Source organism: Plectropomus leopardus, chromosome 16, assembly GCF_026936395.1.
Source record: "Plectropomus leopardus strain MGB_pleo_1.0 chromosome 16, ASM2693639v1, whole genome shotgun sequence".
Taxonomy (NCBI): Eukaryota; Metazoa; Chordata; class Actinopteri; order Perciformes; family Serranidae; genus Plectropomus; species Plectropomus leopardus.
This window is the reverse complement of record NC_142191.1, coordinates 33,975,491-33,992,749: the sequence shown is the minus strand read 5'-3', so window position 1 is coordinate 33,992,749 and position 17,259 is coordinate 33,975,491. Positions and strand designations below refer to the sequence as shown.

At 42.9% G+C, this 17,259-nt stretch overlaps 5 non-coding genes across 5 annotated transcripts; 4 read left to right on the top strand and 1 right to left on the bottom strand.

The window, feature by feature from the left end:
- The first annotated feature begins 3,907 nt into the window (after nt 1-3,907).
- On the top strand, nt 3,908-3,980 carry trnav-aac (transfer RNA valine (anticodon AAC)). The gene has a single exon. It is a non-coding gene; the product is annotated as a tRNA-Val (tRNA).
- Nucleotides 3,981-6,333: 2,353 nt separating this feature from the next.
- Nucleotides 6,334-6,406, top strand: trnav-cac (transfer RNA valine (anticodon CAC)). Its single transcript has one exon. It is a non-coding gene; the product is annotated as a tRNA-Val (tRNA).
- A 679-nt stretch (nt 6,407-7,085) lies between these two features.
- trnag-gcc (transfer RNA glycine (anticodon GCC)) lies at nt 7,086-7,156 on the bottom strand. Its single transcript has one exon. It is a non-coding gene; the product is annotated as a tRNA-Gly (tRNA).
- A 1,692-nt stretch (nt 7,157-8,848) lies between these two features.
- trnav-aac (transfer RNA valine (anticodon AAC)) lies at nt 8,849-8,921 on the top strand. Its single transcript has one exon. It is a non-coding gene; the product is annotated as a tRNA-Val (tRNA).
- A 6,354-nt stretch (nt 8,922-15,275) lies between these two features.
- trnav-aac (transfer RNA valine (anticodon AAC)) lies at nt 15,276-15,348 on the top strand. The gene has a single exon. It is a non-coding gene; the product is annotated as a tRNA-Val (tRNA).
- The last annotated feature ends 1,911 nt before the right edge of the window (nt 15,349-17,259 follow it).

Below are 17,259 nucleotides of genomic sequence, written 5' to 3'. Positions count from 1 at the left end.
TTTGGGATGATGACTACTTTTATGTAAGAGTGCATGTGTATCCGTGTCCTTAAAGTGAACTTCAACATCCAATTGATTGTGTAGTGTAAATTTGGGGCCTTTAAATGTGGTTGTGTCCAAAAAATTAACCGAATTACGATGTGTTGTGGCTTTTAATTTGAAAGAGGGATTGTGATTGTTTAAGGTGTCCAAAAAAGCAGCAAATTCATCCTCAGAATAGGTCCAAATACCCCAAATGTCATCAAGGTATCTATAATAATGCAAGGTTTTTTTTTTTTTTTTTTAATAAAATTTGTCCAATTTTGCAGTCTCCCATGGGCCCATAAAAATATCAGCGTATGCTGGAGCAAATTTCTTGCCCATGGCTGTACCTTTTATTTGGAGAAAAAATTGTCCATCAAATTCAAAATCGCTATGGGTCATATTAATTTCCAATAATTTGAATAATTCCTTATCTGGTCTTCTTTTGTCGTGAAATTTATTAAAAATGTCTCTAACGGCTTGGATGCCTTCTTGTGTGTCTATATTAGTGTAAAGGCTCTCGACATCAGTAGTGAACAAAAGGGACCCTGTGGGGATGGTGAGGTTTTTAATTTTATCTATGAAATCACAAGTGTCCTTAATATAGCTTTTATGTTTTTTTGCCAATGGGTTTAAATAATAATCAATAAATTCAGCAGACCTGTATGTCTCGCTGCTACAGTCAGACACTATAGGTCGCCCTGGAGGAGTTTGAAACGGTTTGCTCCAAGTGCTCGGATCCTTATGGATTTTGGGAAGGAAATAAAATCTTCTGGGTCTAGGTTCTGAGTCTCCAGTTAAATAATTCCTTTGTTTAGCATTAATCAATTTTTTCTCATATGTTTTGTTAAAAATTTGGGTGATCTGAGTGAAAGTCTCCAGAAAAATGGGTTTATTTAATTTAGAGTAATATCTAGTATCCCTCAGTTGTCTACGTCCTTCCCATAAATACTGGTCAAGGTCCATCACCACCACCACACTCCCTTTGTCAGCTGGTTTAATAATGATGTTGTTATTGTTCCTAAGTTCCTCAAGAGCCAGATTTTCTTCAGGCGTCAGATTACATTTAACCCTGAGAACTTCAAATGAATTTTCAAAGAAGCTGAGATCCATCTTAATCAAATCACGAATGTGAGAAGGTAAATTTAATTCTGGGGGGGTCCAATTGGAAGCAGGAGTAAAAGGCTGTTTGACTGAGGTCCCCTTATCTTCATAATAAGCTAAAAGTTTTCATCTCCTGTGATAGGTTTGGAGGTCCAGCCTAGATTGGGGTTTGATATTTTTATTACTGCCCCTGGTGGGAATGAAATTCAAACCTCTGTTGAGTAGAGATATTTGACGAGTGGATAATTCAGTATGTTTTGCTAGGATCAAAACATTTTTAACCCCCTCCTGGAAAACCGGGCTCTCGGGGGCCTCTAGTTTACCCGGCGCATCCAATGGTCCAGCATTTTAGAGGCTGTGCGGTGAGTCCAGTGGGTTGTGTCCCTTTCTGTGTCGAAATCTTTGCTGGGAAGCTCTGCAATGAAATCACAGTTTTTCATGATGTGGTTGTTCAGTACCTGCAGGTTAAGCTGTTCCTTCTGTGGAAGAGCGGTGGAAAAGTTTATGACAGGTACGAGGATTGTGGCGTCAGGGAATCTGTGTTTTGTCACTCTCAGGGCTCCCTGCAGCTGTTTGATGGTGGTGACACGGGTCTTCTGCTGCCTGTTGTTGAGTCCAAAGGCCAGGATGATCACCTCAGCCTCGGCGGTGCAGACAGCCTTACGCAGGAGAGCCTCGGCGTGGTGGAACGTTGCTCCAGGATAGCTGTCGACCTGCAAGTCCTGGATCTGAAAGGGAGGAAACCTGGACACATTGGAGTCGCCGATAATGAGGAATTTTTTCCGCACACACAGACTCCAGTCTTTAAGTTTTTTTGTGGTGTTAACGTGTCTTGTAGGTCTGCGTGTGGGTGTGTGTGAAGAAGAACGTGACAGAGGATCTTCTGGAGGATCTGCCCCAGACCGGATGGCGTCCGTCTGAAGAGCAGCGGTGTCCTGTCTCAGAAGTAACAAATATGGAGTACATCACAGAAAAGATACAATATTTTTGGGGGGATGGATGGCATACAACATGCGTCACTGTAAAGTGGTTGATTCTCAATGGTAACAAGTACATGAGTGAACGGTCTCTGATAGTCACCAATGCAAATGAGACAGTACCTGTCTTTGGACTTATAAAAAACATTTATGTTCATTGTATTGTTTTGAATATCAGCTGTCCACTAGGACATTGATATGTTGCAGTAGTGATGAGGAATGTGGGTAAAAAGACAGAGTGTAGGTGATAAAAAGTCAGGTAAGAAGGCAGTGGAGATTATGAAAGCCATTTATTTATCTGTCAAATCAGAAATGTAGTTATGCTGGTGTGGAGCAACTGTTTGAGAGTTTAGGGTTAGATCAAGCAACCTTTGAGGCGGAGTATTATATTAATGTATTAGCAGAAATACACATACTGTATTAAAAAGACAGGTTGATGAAGTATTTATTAATCAATACAGCAAACAACTTTTAAAATGATGTTAACATGAAAATTGTTGTTAATGCATGTGTGTTTTGTGGATATTATTTCTTACATTTCTAAAGAAGAGAAGAAAATGGGATTATTGTTCGGGAATGCACATAGAGAAGCATCTAAACAGGGTAATGTGGATACAAGGATGCACTGAAAAAATTAGGGAGTGTTTATTTGCATGACAGAGATGTTTAGCTGCAGAGGCTGTGTATAGATGAACAAATATGCCTTTACAGGAATGTTGACAGAAGGTTCAGTTTGTGCCGACAGGACACAGTACTGCAAAAATCAGTTTATCTTGCAGAATTTTAATTTATTTTTTTTCTCATTTTAATGTTTTGCTAATAAAAGCTGCTTTACAGCAAACTTAGATATGTTAGTTATATGTTAATTTGCAAACTAGACAAATGGGATAACAAAATCTCTGTTTCACATTTTAAAAGTAATCTAACACTGTGTTTGCAAATAAACCCCGATCTTACGTGCAGACAATGAAAATGACATATGTTATAATATTCACCTACTAAAAATGAATGAACTTGCCCACAAGACAAAATCAACTTAAAAAAAATACGAAGGGACAAAAGGCTCCATTCTTACAGCAGGCCTAACTTTAGAAAACATGAGAAATGGGTCGAAAAAAAAGCACGATTATATATCAGTCTGAGCAAGAGAGAAATTGAGAACTCCGATTGTCAGCTCTTCCACAGTGACACGTGACGATACATACGATATATAGCCCGAATTAACATTACAAACAATAAAAAAACGTTCATTTCGTATTGCCTGGCAAAAAAAACCTGAGTTAAACAATAAAAGTTGAGCCTATTTTGATCAATAGTATACAGTTTACGCACATATACATCGAAATTTAGTACTTAAAAAACAGCTCACTTACATTCGTCAAGTTTGACTTTACGTTTGACACCGCAGTCGGAAAAAAAACAGTCAAATGGAAAATCCCCACTGAAATCACTGCTGCTCCAGTCGTCTGTCACTCAAAGGACAAGATAAACTCATCTCTTTAAAAAAAGTGGGGGAAACAGCGCCACCACAATCCACTTTTGGCCAAAAATATATTGCATCTGTAGTGATAATCGCTACCATAGACAATGAATGGGAAAAGTTAGTAAAGTTAGTGATCACTATATCCGGCTCCTGCACGAAAGGTCTCCGGTTTCTAAACCGGGCGGAAACATATGACACGTTTTGGAACAACTTGTTGTTTAAACTGTACAACGTGACCATAGGTCGCTTTCAGCACTTATTAACCAAGCATGGAAGACTAATATCTGATTTTCAGTTGATGCAGCACAAAGCTAGATATCAAGTTTCCGTAGTGTAGTGGTTATCACGTTCGCCTAACACGCGAAAGGTCCCCGATTCGAGACCGGGCGGAAACAATAAGATGTTTTCATTATCATGTTTCAAACATCACACATTTCCTGACACCGAATGACTAGCTCCTGCTGCTGGAGATGATCAAGAGGTCTGTAACTTCAGATGCGGCCCTGAACGTGGCCCTCAGGGGGAGTACATGTGTGGTGGTGCTCTGCTGTTTGGTGGCATGTTGCAGAGCTGTAGAGCCTCGTGAGGAGTCGTAGGCTACAAAACTAAACAAACATATACTTCATTCACATTTACAACCACAGGGGACGCCGGTTATTCCTCTGGTCTTTGGTAAGTGCTCCGGTGTAGCCCGTCTGTGCTAAGTACTACAAAGGACAACTGCATTGGCTGACAAGACAAAGAAGTTGTGCAACCATTGAGTCCATACAGCAATAAAGACTCAGTGCATTGGCCGGGAATCTGTCTAACTTACAAAGAAGTACTAAGTGGTTCAAAACCTGCCAATTGCAAATGACTTTGAGGTGCTTTCTGATGGTGTTCAACATTTCTGCTGTTTGCTCACATGCACAACACTGATGAGGCAGTACATGGATTTGCCAAATGTGCATGAGGCTCAGCAGATTCTTGATTCTGACTTAGGGATAGCATTGGTGGTTCAGTGGTAGAGTTCTCGCCTGCCTGACTGTAGAATGTTACAGTTCTGCAATGTTGATGTAACTGAAGAATGTTACAGTTCTAGAATGTTATGATGTAACTGTGGAATGTAAAAGTAATAGAATGTTATGATGTAAGTTTTGAATGTTAAAGTTCTAGAATGTTATGATGTAACTAGAATGTTACAGTTGAAGAATGTTGCTGTTACTGTAGAATGTTACAGTTCTAGAATGTTATGATGTAACTGTAGAATGTTAATATTCTAGAATGTTGCTGTTATTGTTCAATGTAATTGTTCTAGAATGTTATGATGTAACTGTGGAATGTAAAAGTAATAGAATGTTATGATGTAAGTTTTGAATATTAGAGTTCTAGAATGTTATGATGTAACTAGAATGTTACAGTTGAAGAATGTTGCTGTTACTGTAGAATGTTACAGTTCTAGAATGTTATGATGTAACTAGAATGTTACAGTTCCACAATGTTATGATGTAACTGTAGAATGTTAATATTCTAGAATGTTGCTGTTATTGTTCAATGTAACAGTTCTAGAATGTTATGATGTAACTGTGGAATGTAAAAGTTCTAGAATGTTATGATGTAAGTGTAGAATGTTAAAGTTCTAGAATGTTGTGATGTACCTAGAATGTTACAGTTGTAGAATGTTGCTGTTACTGTAGAATGTTACAGTTCTAGAATGTTATGATGTAACTGTGGAATGTTAAAGTTCTAGAATGTTGCTATTACTGTAAATTGTTACAGTTCTAGAATGTTATGATGTAACTGTGGAATGTAAAAGTAATAGAATGTTTTATGTAAGTGTAGAATGTTAAGGTTCTAGAATGTTATGATGTAACTAGAATGTTACAGTTCTAGAATGTTGTTGTTACTGTAGAATGTTACAGTTCTACAATGTTATGATGTAACTGTAGAATGTTAAAGTAAGAAAATGTTATAATGTAAGTGTAGAATGTTACAGTTTTAGAATGTTGATATAACTGTAGAATGTGACAGCTCTACATTTTTTATGATGTAACTGCAGAATGTTACAGTTCTAGAATGTTGATGTAACTGAAGAGTGTTACAGTTCTAGAATATTGCTGTTAATGTAGAATGTTACACTTCCACAATGTTATGATGTAACTGTAGAATGTTAATATTCTAGAATGTTGCTGTTATTGTTCAGTGTAACAGTTCTAGAATGTTGCTGTAACTGTAGAATGTTAAAGTAATAAAATGTTATGATGTAAGTGTAGAATGTTACAGTTCTACATTGTTATGATGTAACTGTAGAATGCTACAGTTGTAGAATGTTATGATGTATCTGTAGAATATTACAATTCTAGAATGTCTAGAAGGCTACAAAACTAAACAAACATATACTTCATTCACATTTACAACCACAGGGAACGCTGGTTATTCTTCTGGTCTTTGGTAAGCGCTCCTGTGTAGCCCGTATGCGATAAGGACAACTGCATTGGCTGGAAATCGAACCCAGGCCTCCCGCATAGCAGGTGAGAATTCTCCTACTGAACCACCAATGCTCATTGACACTGAATGACTAGCTGCTGCTGGCGATGATCAAGAGGTCTGTAACTTCTAATGTGTCCCTAAACGTGGCCCTCAGGGGGAGTACATGTGTGGTGGTGTGCTGCTTGGCGGCATGTCGCAGAACATGAAAATGTACTGCTGGTATAAATCTGGTCAGGTGGTCCCACAGCTTTGATATAGAAAGGCTCCCATTGATACCACGTTTCCGTAGTGTAGTGGTTATCACGTTCGCCTCACACGCGAAAGGTCCCCAGTTCAAAACTGGGCGGAAACATTGATAGATTTTAATTATCATATCTCAAAAGATCACACATTTCCTGACGCCTCATGACGCCTCTGCTGGCGTTGATCAAGAGGTCTATAACTTCTGATGCGTCCCTGAACGTGGCCCTCAGGGGGAGTACATGTGTGGTGGTGCTCTGCTGTTTGGTGGCATGTTGCAGAGCTGTAGAGCCTCGTGAGGAGTCGTAGGCTACAAAACTAAACAAACATATACTTCATTCACATTTACAACCACAGGGGACGCCGGTTATTCCTCTGGTCTTTGGTAAGTGCTCCGGTGTAGCCCGTCTGTGCTAAGTACTACAAAGGACAACTGCATTGGCTGGAAATCAAACCCAGGCCTCCCACATAGCAGGTGAGAATTCTCCCACTGAACCACCAATGCTCATTGACTCCAATACCACTTTGGTGATGGCACGTGCATACACCTGGAAGTTTGACTCTCCGCCTTCTGCGCCAAACAGGCACAAAATGCAGCTAAATTTAAGATAGGAGCAAGCCTTTTCTTACCCAAGAAAAACAGGGGGAAAAGAGTCACAAGTGTTGCTTCTGGTGTGGTGTATGACGTGTCACCAACGCCAGCATCTTCTAATGCTCCTCTCCCGGGTATTAACTGTAAGAAGACAAAGAAGTTGTGCAACCATTGAGTCCATACAGCAGTAAAGACTCAGTGCATTGGCCGGGAATCGGACCCGGGTCTCCCGCGTGGCAGGCGAGAATTCTACCACTGAACCACCAATGCTCACATGGCAGTGACAGCCACAGCCACCACTGCTTCTTTGACGCAATCTTGTCTTCATATTCTTCCTAGGCCGAATCAGGCGGGACACGACCGATCCATTTTGCGCCCATCAAGACTGCAACGGTGCGCCAAACGTCTTCTTTCATGGGGACCTGCACAGAGCCTGAGGGAGAGAAAGCCTGGGTAAACAAAGCTAGTTGATCGCCACCGTCGTGGTGCCAAGTTATTATGATCATATGACTACTGTAACTCACATTCATATGGTCACAAAAATATACAAATAGTTATGAAAATTAATAATAATTTGGCAACTAAAATAACAGAAATATAAAGTAGAACTATTTAAAATCCAGAGCCAAACAAAGGAACTTATATAATGAATAAAACAATTCTGATGAATATTAGGATTACTGTCATTTATTCAAAAAAATTTAGTTCAGATAATTCTTACGGGTGGCAGGGAGCACCAACGAGACAGAAGAGGCAGGAAAACATCAAGAGTGAACCCCTGCTTGTTTATACATGAAGACAGAAATGAATGGTTGTCACCAGTGCTCATGTGACAGTGCTGAAAGTTGTCCCTAATCCGTCTACGTCTGTTGAAGATTAAAGAGGAGTTCCACATCCTCGGGAATGAAGCTCCTCCCAAGGTTTAAGACAGAATAATCTCTGTTGCTCCTCTGTAGAAGTTAACCAGGATCTTGCTCCAGAATGTAGCCTTGCCAAGTTTCCGTAGGATGTAGAGCCTATTCTGTCCATTTCTTTTAGCCTGGATGGTGATGTGTGATGACCAACATATGCTCTCAGTGACTGTGATATTAAGGAACGTACAGCTGTTCTCCTGCTGCACCTCAGCTCAACTGATGCAGACAGGGTCTGTGTTTTTGCCTCCTTCTTTCTACAATCAACAGTCGCCTCAGTGGTTCAGCTGATGTTGAGCAGGAGGTACTTCTCTGCGCACCACTCTGCCAGATTTATTCCCTCCCAGGTAAGGGTTATATGTGTTTGCAAGGCTCAGCCTGACCATGATTTTTTTGAATTTTCCCCGTACAGGGACAAGGCCCGTCAATGGCTGACTGGCACCAACGGTGCAAGACACAGCCAAACCTAGGTCGACAAATGCTCACCAACAGTCCAACATTGAGCGTCGGACGACCGTGGGCTCGGTGTGTCAGGGCCCAAAGTGTGTCTTACCTGTCGAAATGAGCAGCCTAGACTGGGGAACTGCAAGGAAATTTGGGCTGTTTTCTCCTACTGATTTTTTGAAAGCAATTATGTGCTACATAACAAACCTGACACTGCAATTTCAGTCTTGCCAAAAGGTGTTGCATTGACTGGGAATCAGATGGCAACAACAAAAACAAAAACGAAACAACATTCCTGAATTGGCAGGAAAGTACCGACAATAGCAAGAGCACTGTAACGGTCATTGCCTGATTGCCCACTGACATAAAACACATAAAAGGCCCTATGATACAGTGTCAATGAAGCAACTGACAACTACATTGGCTGGGAATCGAATGCAAGGCCTCCTGCATGGCAGTTGAGAATTGAACCACCAATGCTCACATGGTTGTATTACCCACAGCCACAATGCAATCTTTTACCATAGGTCGCTTTCAGCACTTATTAACCCAGCATGGACGACTAATATCTGATTTTCGCTTGACGCAGGACAAAGCTAGATATCAAGTTTCTGTAGTGTAGTGGTTATCACGTTCGCCTAACACGCGAAAGGTCCCCGGTTCGAGACCGGGCGGAAACTATAAGATATTTTCATTGTCATGTTTCAAACATCACACATTTCCTGACACCGAATGACTAGCTCCGGCTGCTGGAGATGATCAAGAGATCTGTAACTTCTGATGCGGCCCTGAACGTGGCCCTCAGGGGGAGTACATGTGTGGTGGTGCTCTGCTGTTTGGTGGCATGTTGCAGAGCTGTAGAGCCTCGTGAGGAGTCGTAGGCTACAAAACTAAACAAACATATACTTCATTCACATTTACAACCACAGGGGACGCCGGTTATTCCTCTGGTCTTTGGTAAGTACTCCGGTGTAGCCCGTCTGTGTGAAGTACTACAAAGGACAACTGCATTGGCTGACAAGACAAAGAAGTTGTGCAACCATTGAGTCCATACAGCAATAAAGTGCATTGGCCGGGAATCTGTCTAACTTACAAAGAAGTACTAAGTGGTTCAAAACCTGCCAATTGCAAATGACTTTGAGGTGCTTTCTGATGGTGTTCAACATTTCTGCTGTTTGCTCACATGCACAACACTGATGAGGCAGTACATGGATTTGCCAAATGTGCATGAGGCTCAGCAGATTCTTGATTCTGACTTAGGGATAGCATTGGTGGTTCAGTGGTAGAGTTCTCGCCTGCCTGACTGTAGAATGTTACAGCTGTAAAATGTTGTTTTTACTTTAGAATGTTACAGTTCTAGGATGTTGCTGTTGCTGTAGAATGTTACAGTTCTACAATGTTATGATGTAACGTAGAATGTTACAGTTCTAGAATGTTATGATGTATCTGTAGAATATTACAATTCTAGAATGTCTAGAAGGCTACAAAACTAAACAAACATATACTTCATTCACATTTACAACCACAGGGGACGCTGGTTATTCTTCTGGTCTTTGGTAAGCGCTCCTGTGTAGCCCGTATGCGATAAGGACAACTGCATTGGCTGGAAATCGAACCCGCTCCCCGCATAGCAGGTGAGAATTCTCCTACTGAACCACCAATGCTCATTGACTGCAATACCACTTTGGTGATGGCACGTGCATACACCTGGAAGTTTGACTCACCGCCTTCTGCGCCAAACAGGCACAAAATGCAGCTAAATTTAAGATAGCAGCAAGCCTTTTCTTACCCAAGAAAAGCAGGGAGAAAAGAGTCACAAGTGTTGCTTCTGGTGTGGTGTACTGTAGAATGTTACAGATCTACAATGTTATGATGTAGAATCTTTTGATGTAAGTGTAGAATGTTAAAGTTCTAGAATGTTATGATGTAACTAGAATGTTACAGTTCTAGAATGTTGTCGTTACTGTAGAATGTTACAGTTCTAGAATGTTGCTGTTGCTTTAGGATGTTACAGTTCTACAATGTTATGACGTAACTGTAGAATGTTAATGTTCTAGAATGTTGCTGTAGCTGTAGAATGTTAAAGTAAGAAAATGTTATCATGTTATCATGTTACAGTTTTGGAATGTTGATATAACTGTAGAATGTGACAGTTCTACAATTTTTATGATGTAACTGTAGAATGTTACAGTTCTAGAACGTTATGATGTAACTGTGGAATGTAAAAGTAATAGAATGTTATGATGTAAGTGTAGAATGTTACAGTTCTAGAATGTTATGATGTAAGTGTCGAATGTTAAACTTCTAGAATGTTGTTATGTAACTAGAATGTTACAGTTGGAGAATGTTGCTGTTACTGGAGAATGTTACAGTTCTAGAATGTTATGATGTAACTGTGGAATGTAAAAGTGATAGAATGTTATGATGTAAGTTTTGAATGTTAAAGTTCTAGAATGTTATGATGTAACTGTAGAATGTTAAAGTAATAAAATGTTATGATGTAAGCTCTGGTGTAGCCCGTATGCGATAAGGACAACTGCATTGGCTGGAAATCGAACCCAGGCCTCCCGCATAGCAGGTGAGAATTCTCCCACTGAACCACCAATGCTCATTGACTCCAATACCACTTTGGTGATGGCACGTGCATACACCTGGAAGTTTGACTCACCGCCTTCTGCGCCAAACAGGCACAAACCGTGGGCTCGGTGTGTCAGGGCCCAAAGTGTGTCTTACCTGTCGAAATGAGCAGCCTAGACAGGGGAACTGCAAGGAAATTTGGGCTGTTTTCTCCTAATTATTTTTTGAAAGCAATTATGTGCTACATAACAAACCTGACACTGCAATTTCAGTCTTGCCAAAAGGTGTTGCACTGACCGGGAATCGAACCCACGTCTACTCCGTGGAGGGCTATTCCCTACAGACATATCCTCATTAGTGTAGTGGTGAGTATCCCCGCCTGACTCGCGGGAGACAATAGTAACACTGTAACAGTCATTTCCCGATTGCCCACTGACAGACGTGTCAGAGCTCACATAAAAGGCCCTATGGTACAGTGTCAATGAAGCAACTGACAACTGCATTGGCTGGGAATCGAATGCAAGGCCTCCTGCATGGCAGGTGAGGATTCTGCCAGTGAACCACCAATGCTCATATGGCTGTATTACCCACAGCCACCACTGGTTTTTTGATGCAATCTTTTCTTCATCAAGAGTGCAACAGCACCTGCACAGAGCCTGAGGGAGAGAAAGCCTGGGGAAACAAAGCTAGTTGATCGCCACTGTCGTGGTACCCATGTTGAGTTGCAGTCTTTGTGGAGCCAGCTAGGGCAAACAAAGTCCTGCGCTGTCTAACTTACAAAGAAGTACTAAGTGGTTCAAAACCTGCCAATTGCAAATGACTTTGAGGTGCTTTCTGATGGTGTTCAACATTTCTGCTGTTTGCTCACATTGTCAACTCAAAGAGGAAATGAAACATTTGAAATGTTCAGCTGAAGAAACTGCTTTAATCTGAATCTCATGTCATCAAAGTGTTATTGTGCTCAGAGCTCCTCAGAGCTCCAAAATCCAGGTCCCAGGTGTGCTGCTGATCAGGAGCTATTGGCTGCAGCTGTGATGTTCTCCCTCAGCTGCTGCCAATCAGCCTGCTGGGAGGCTCTATAGGGAGGTGGGCTTCTCCTGCTCACTTGCTCGTGTGTTTCCAGAGAGTCGACACCTTCAGTCGGCTTTCTGTGCTTTTGCTTTTTGACTGGTGATGTGAGTTGAGTGTGTGTTGGAAGTGAGCTTCTTCTTTTGGCCGTTCATTTAGTTTCCCCTCTATTCACTGACTCCCACTTTACTTTGGTTTGGGGAGCAAATCTTTGCTTTGTCTATCAGTCAGAGAGAATCAGTGGAGGCTGCTGGGAGCTTTATTTATATGTGATGAGGTTCTATCTGCCGCCTCTTGTGCAGCTCACGACGTTCTTGTAGAACTCTGCAGAATCCTGCACAGACTCTGAGGAGGGAAACTCAGTCTCATTTCAGGATAGTTGAAATAATTTCAGAGAATGAATCTCAGCAGTGACAGGTGAAGGATTTTGGAGCTCTTGACACAATAGTTGGCAATTCACTCACGTTTGTACAATAAAGTAAAGCATACCAAAAATACACAATATATCCTAACAATTAATAAATGCGTGTGTGTGTGCTCGGTTATGTGCACAACACTGATGAGGCAGTACATGGATTTGCCAAATATGCATGAGGCTCAGCAGACTGCACAACACTATAATGAGGCACACAGAAAACCCCAGGCCTTTGGAGCAATCAGCTCCTCCAGAAAAGCTGCTCTTCACTTCTCTGCCAGATCATTCTGCCTCGTTCCGTAGTGTTTCACTCCGTTCCTTCCTCCAGTGGTTTTCCCTAACCTTCCCGTGTATCCGGTCTCTCTGCTGCGTGTTTGGAGCAAGTGTTTTTCAGCCTTTGTTCCCGCTCATATAAATGATATTTCTTCATTGGTGGTTCAGTGGTAGAATTCTCGCCTGCCACGCGGGAGGCCCGGGTTCGATTCCAGGCCAATGCAAGATTCCTTTGCTCCACTGAATTCGTCTGTCAATGGAATCTTGCCATCTGGAAATGACTAATACAGTGCTCGTGCTTGTTGCCACTTTTCCAGCCGATTCAGCAATGTTGTTTAGCCATCTGACATGGATGAGTTGAGGTGATGCAGTATGTTTTGAAAAGGAAACTAACCTCCCCGTCGGGGAATTGAACCCCGGTCTCCCGCGTGACAGGCGGGGATACTGACCACTAAACGGGACTTCACCACCCTAATTGACCACCTGCTGGACACGGGGAAGCGGCTAATTATCTCAGGCCCGCTTTCCCCACCTCGTTACGGTGACGTCACCACCTCCCGTCTTCGTCAGCTGCACGTGTGGTTGAAGGGATACTGCCTGGGAAAAGGTATCCCATTTGTTGACAACTTTGCAGCTTTTTTAAACAGGCCCCACCTTTTCAAACACGACGGCCTCCACCCAAACAAGAATGGTTCACATCTTTTATCTGTGAACATTGACTTGACTATCCGTTCATGCTCCACACCCCTCCTGACTCACTAAGGACACACACACTTACAGACCCCCTGCCTCCCAATTACCTTCACCTCCACCGTCACCCTCCACTATACAGGCGCAGGATAATATTCAGACAATCAAAACCAGAATTACAAACAACAGACAGGTAAGACCAGGGTCTGTTCATAGAAATAACTGTATTTTAAACATCCCCCGAGTTGGAGGTGACAAGCACACGTCCAGTGCAGACACTAAAATAGCTGTCCTGAACGTGCGCTGCCTTTTAAACAAATCATTTATTATAAATGACATTATTGTAGACAACGACTTAGACATCATTCTCCTGACAGAGACGTGGCTTGGCACTGATGCACCTGTCGTTCTCACTGAGGCTTCCCCACCAAATTTTAACTTTTTATTTTCAACTCGAGAGGGCAAAAAAGGAGGCGGAACTGCTTCGATTACAAAGATTACCATGTGCTCAAATGAAGTATTTTTTAACAACTTCGTATCATTTGAGCATCATGCCTTTGTTTTTAGCAACCCCCCCATTCTTTGCTTAACCGTCTACAGACCACCCAGGTACTCATCATCTTTTATCAATGAATTTTCCGAACTTTTATCAATTATCTATAGTAAATACAATAGAATTTTAATAACTGGTGATTTTAACTTGCACATGGACAACTCCTCAGACACAGTGTCCAGAGAATGTTTAAACCTTTTACACTGCCTAGATTTTAGACAGCATGTCACACAGCCAACTCACAGCAGGGGGCGCACCCTGGACCTGGTCATAACTTATGGCCTGTCCATTGGTGCGCCCTCTGTTGTGGATCTGGCTGTGTCTGACCACTTTTGTGTGTTTTTTACAGTCACCAGTTTTAATCAACGGGAGGCCCCGGTGAGATCAGTGAGGAAACGCTACCTAACTTCTGAAGTGGCTGCAAAGTTTATCCGGATTTTACAGAGCACTCCAGCAGATATTTTACCAGAACCGTGTGATTTCATTGTTGACAGTTTTAACAATAAATTAAAGACAACACTGGACTCAGTGGCCCGACTTCAATTGAAGACTGTTAAAACAAAACTTACACCGCCCTGGAGAAATATGAACATCAAAAAGCTGAAGAGAAACTGCAGGAGTGCTGAGAGGAGATGGCGAAAGTCAAAGTTAACAGTTCACGAAATATTCCGTGAACACCTCAAAACCTACAATAACACAGTCAAACAGGCAAGAATTTCTCACTTTCAAAAATTAATCAACGACCATAAAACCAACCCGAAATTCCTCTTCTCCACAATTGACCTTTTAACAAACGCAAATTTTAATAGACCCTCCAAGATACCAAGTGACGCCCTTTGTGAGGATTTTGCAGACCACTTCAGAAGTAAAATCAATGACATCAGATCGAGTCTTTTACCGCATCAGATTTTAAGTGTTGACTTACCCAGATCATTGATTTTACCGGAGGAAACACTGGAGAGTTTTGCCCTGGTAGATGCGAAGACACTTGGTCGAGTTTTCTCCCAAGTAAAGCCCACAACCTGCCTCTTAGACCCAATTCCCACTCCATTTTTTAAAACGTTTCATGCATTCTTTGAGGAACAATTGTTATACATGGTGAATTGCTCTCTTCAGACGGGTGTCTTCCCCACCTCCTTTAAAACGGCGGTGGTGAAGCCCTTTCTGAAGAAGAGCAATTTAGATCCCAACATTTTTAATAATTATCAGCCTGTATCGAACTTACCATTTTTAAGTAAAATCTTGGAAAAACTTGTGTTTAACCAAGTAAATGACTTTTTAATCACAAATAACATTTTAGAGAGGTGTCTAAACCGGGCGGAAACCTATGACACGTTTTGGAACAACTTGTTGTTTAAACTGTACAACGTGACCATAGGTCTCTTTCAGCACTTATTAACCAAGCATGGAGGAGTAATATCTGATTTTGGCTTGATGCAGCACAAAGCTAGATATCAAGTTTCCGTAGTGTAGTGGTTATCACGTTCGCCTAACACGCGAAAGGTCCCCGGTTCGAGACCGGGCGGAAACAATAAGATGTTTTCATTATCATGTTTCAAACATCACACATTTCCTGACACCGAATGACTAGCTCCTGCTGCTGGAGATGATCAAGAGGTCTGTAACTTCAGATGCGGCCCTGAACGTGGCCCTCAGGGGGAGTACATGTGTGGTGGTGCTCTGCTGTTTGGTGGCATGTTGCAGCCAAGAAGATCCTTGATGAGGAGTGCGGTTTCCACGGCCCCACGTGTCCTGGGCCAACAGTGGAGCCTCCACACCTCCTTGGAGATCCTCTTCATCACCTCAGCATCAGTCAGGCCAACCATCCCGTGCTTCCTGTCCAGCTTGGACCGCTTAGCCTCGGTGAGACGGCGGGCATCTTCGGCGTCGACCTCGAAGATGCAATGAGACAGCTGCCTCATGAAGGTTGGGTACAGGTCGTGGCACTCTGTGGTCACACCTGATGCGAAGTGTCGCATCAGGTGCCAGATGTCGAGGCGCACCACGAGCTGTCCCCACTCCTGTGATAGAAGAACGTTTACATCAGCGGCACTCCAGGTATTCAGTGGCCATGAGATACCAGCCGTCGATGTCTAGGACCCTCCGGATGGTCCTGTACAGCCCAGCCTTTGTCATGGACCCTTTGCACAAAGGCTGGGGGCATGTCAGCTGTAGATGCCAGATGCGGTGTGGCATCCATAGGAACAGCCGACATGCAAAGAAGGGGTCGGGGGACACGGGAGGCTGGTTGTAGACCGGCCGGGGTTGTGGGGCTACCACCAGACGTTCAGCTCACTGATGAGCCGAGGCCTCCCCTAGCTGTCCCTGGAAAACAGCACCCGACCGATCCACTGCTGCTGCTCCACAGTGAGAGCTGCCCGCCAGGACTCTGGCAACAGCTGAAAAACAGAGGAACACAAGGAGCATTTTACAATCTGAGGACATCGATTTATGAGGTGGGTGGGCAGAGCGGCCACAGGTGCGGCCTGACGTGTTAGACAGACAACCTTTACCTCAGCACTGCTAGCAGGTGGTGGGGGAGGGAGGAAGGCAGGCCCGGGCAACTCCTCCTGTACTCCCTCCTCCGCGGCGGAGGCTTGGGCGGGGGCAGGTTTAGGTGAAGGATGGGGAGCTGGTGTCTCTGCTGGCTCGGCGATGACGAGGGCTGCTGGGGGTTGCAGGAGGGGGTGATGTTCTTGGCTGGCCTCCAGCAGCTCCTCGTCGGTGAGCTCACCCAGCGCAGCAGAGTCACCAGCCCCCATCTGAGTTTCCAGTGAGGTGAGGGTGGGAGGTGGATGCTGCTGGAGCGAGAGAGGGGCCGGTACATCTGACGTTGAAAGAGAAAAAGAACGATTCAGTGACATGAAAGAATTAGATTTTAGCGTTGACATTAAATGACAGACACAGTCAGCCAAGCTGCTTCTACAGAAACCAGGAGAAATACTGTTATGTTTTAATAACATGGTATTACAATATTTTATATTAAAGAGAGAAAGTGAGCGATGCAGGCTGCAGACAGGCGGGTTACACAGGCAGCGAGGAAAAGGATGATGAGGAGAATGTTACAGATAACAGATGCTCTCATTAGTGATGCTTTGACCGGCGATCAGCAGGCAGAGCTGTCAGTGATTGGAGACGAGCCGACGCAAGATATTTTTTCATTCGACCAAAACTTTCCTGTTGTTTGCTGTCCTCTCTGATTACAGAAGCATTTATAAAGCAAAATAAAAAATGAAATTAAAAAAGAGAGGCGTCAAGTCGAGGGGGCTTGTTGGATCAAATCAAGCCATCCATCTTTGGATGCCCAAAAGTTGGATCCTGTGTTTGGCAAAACAGCTTATAATGCTGTTTTGTAGTATTTGTTTACAATTACATATATAACAAACTTTGGCCACAGAGCTCACAATTTGGAAATTGGTTAGCTTGTGTGTCACTTGTGTTG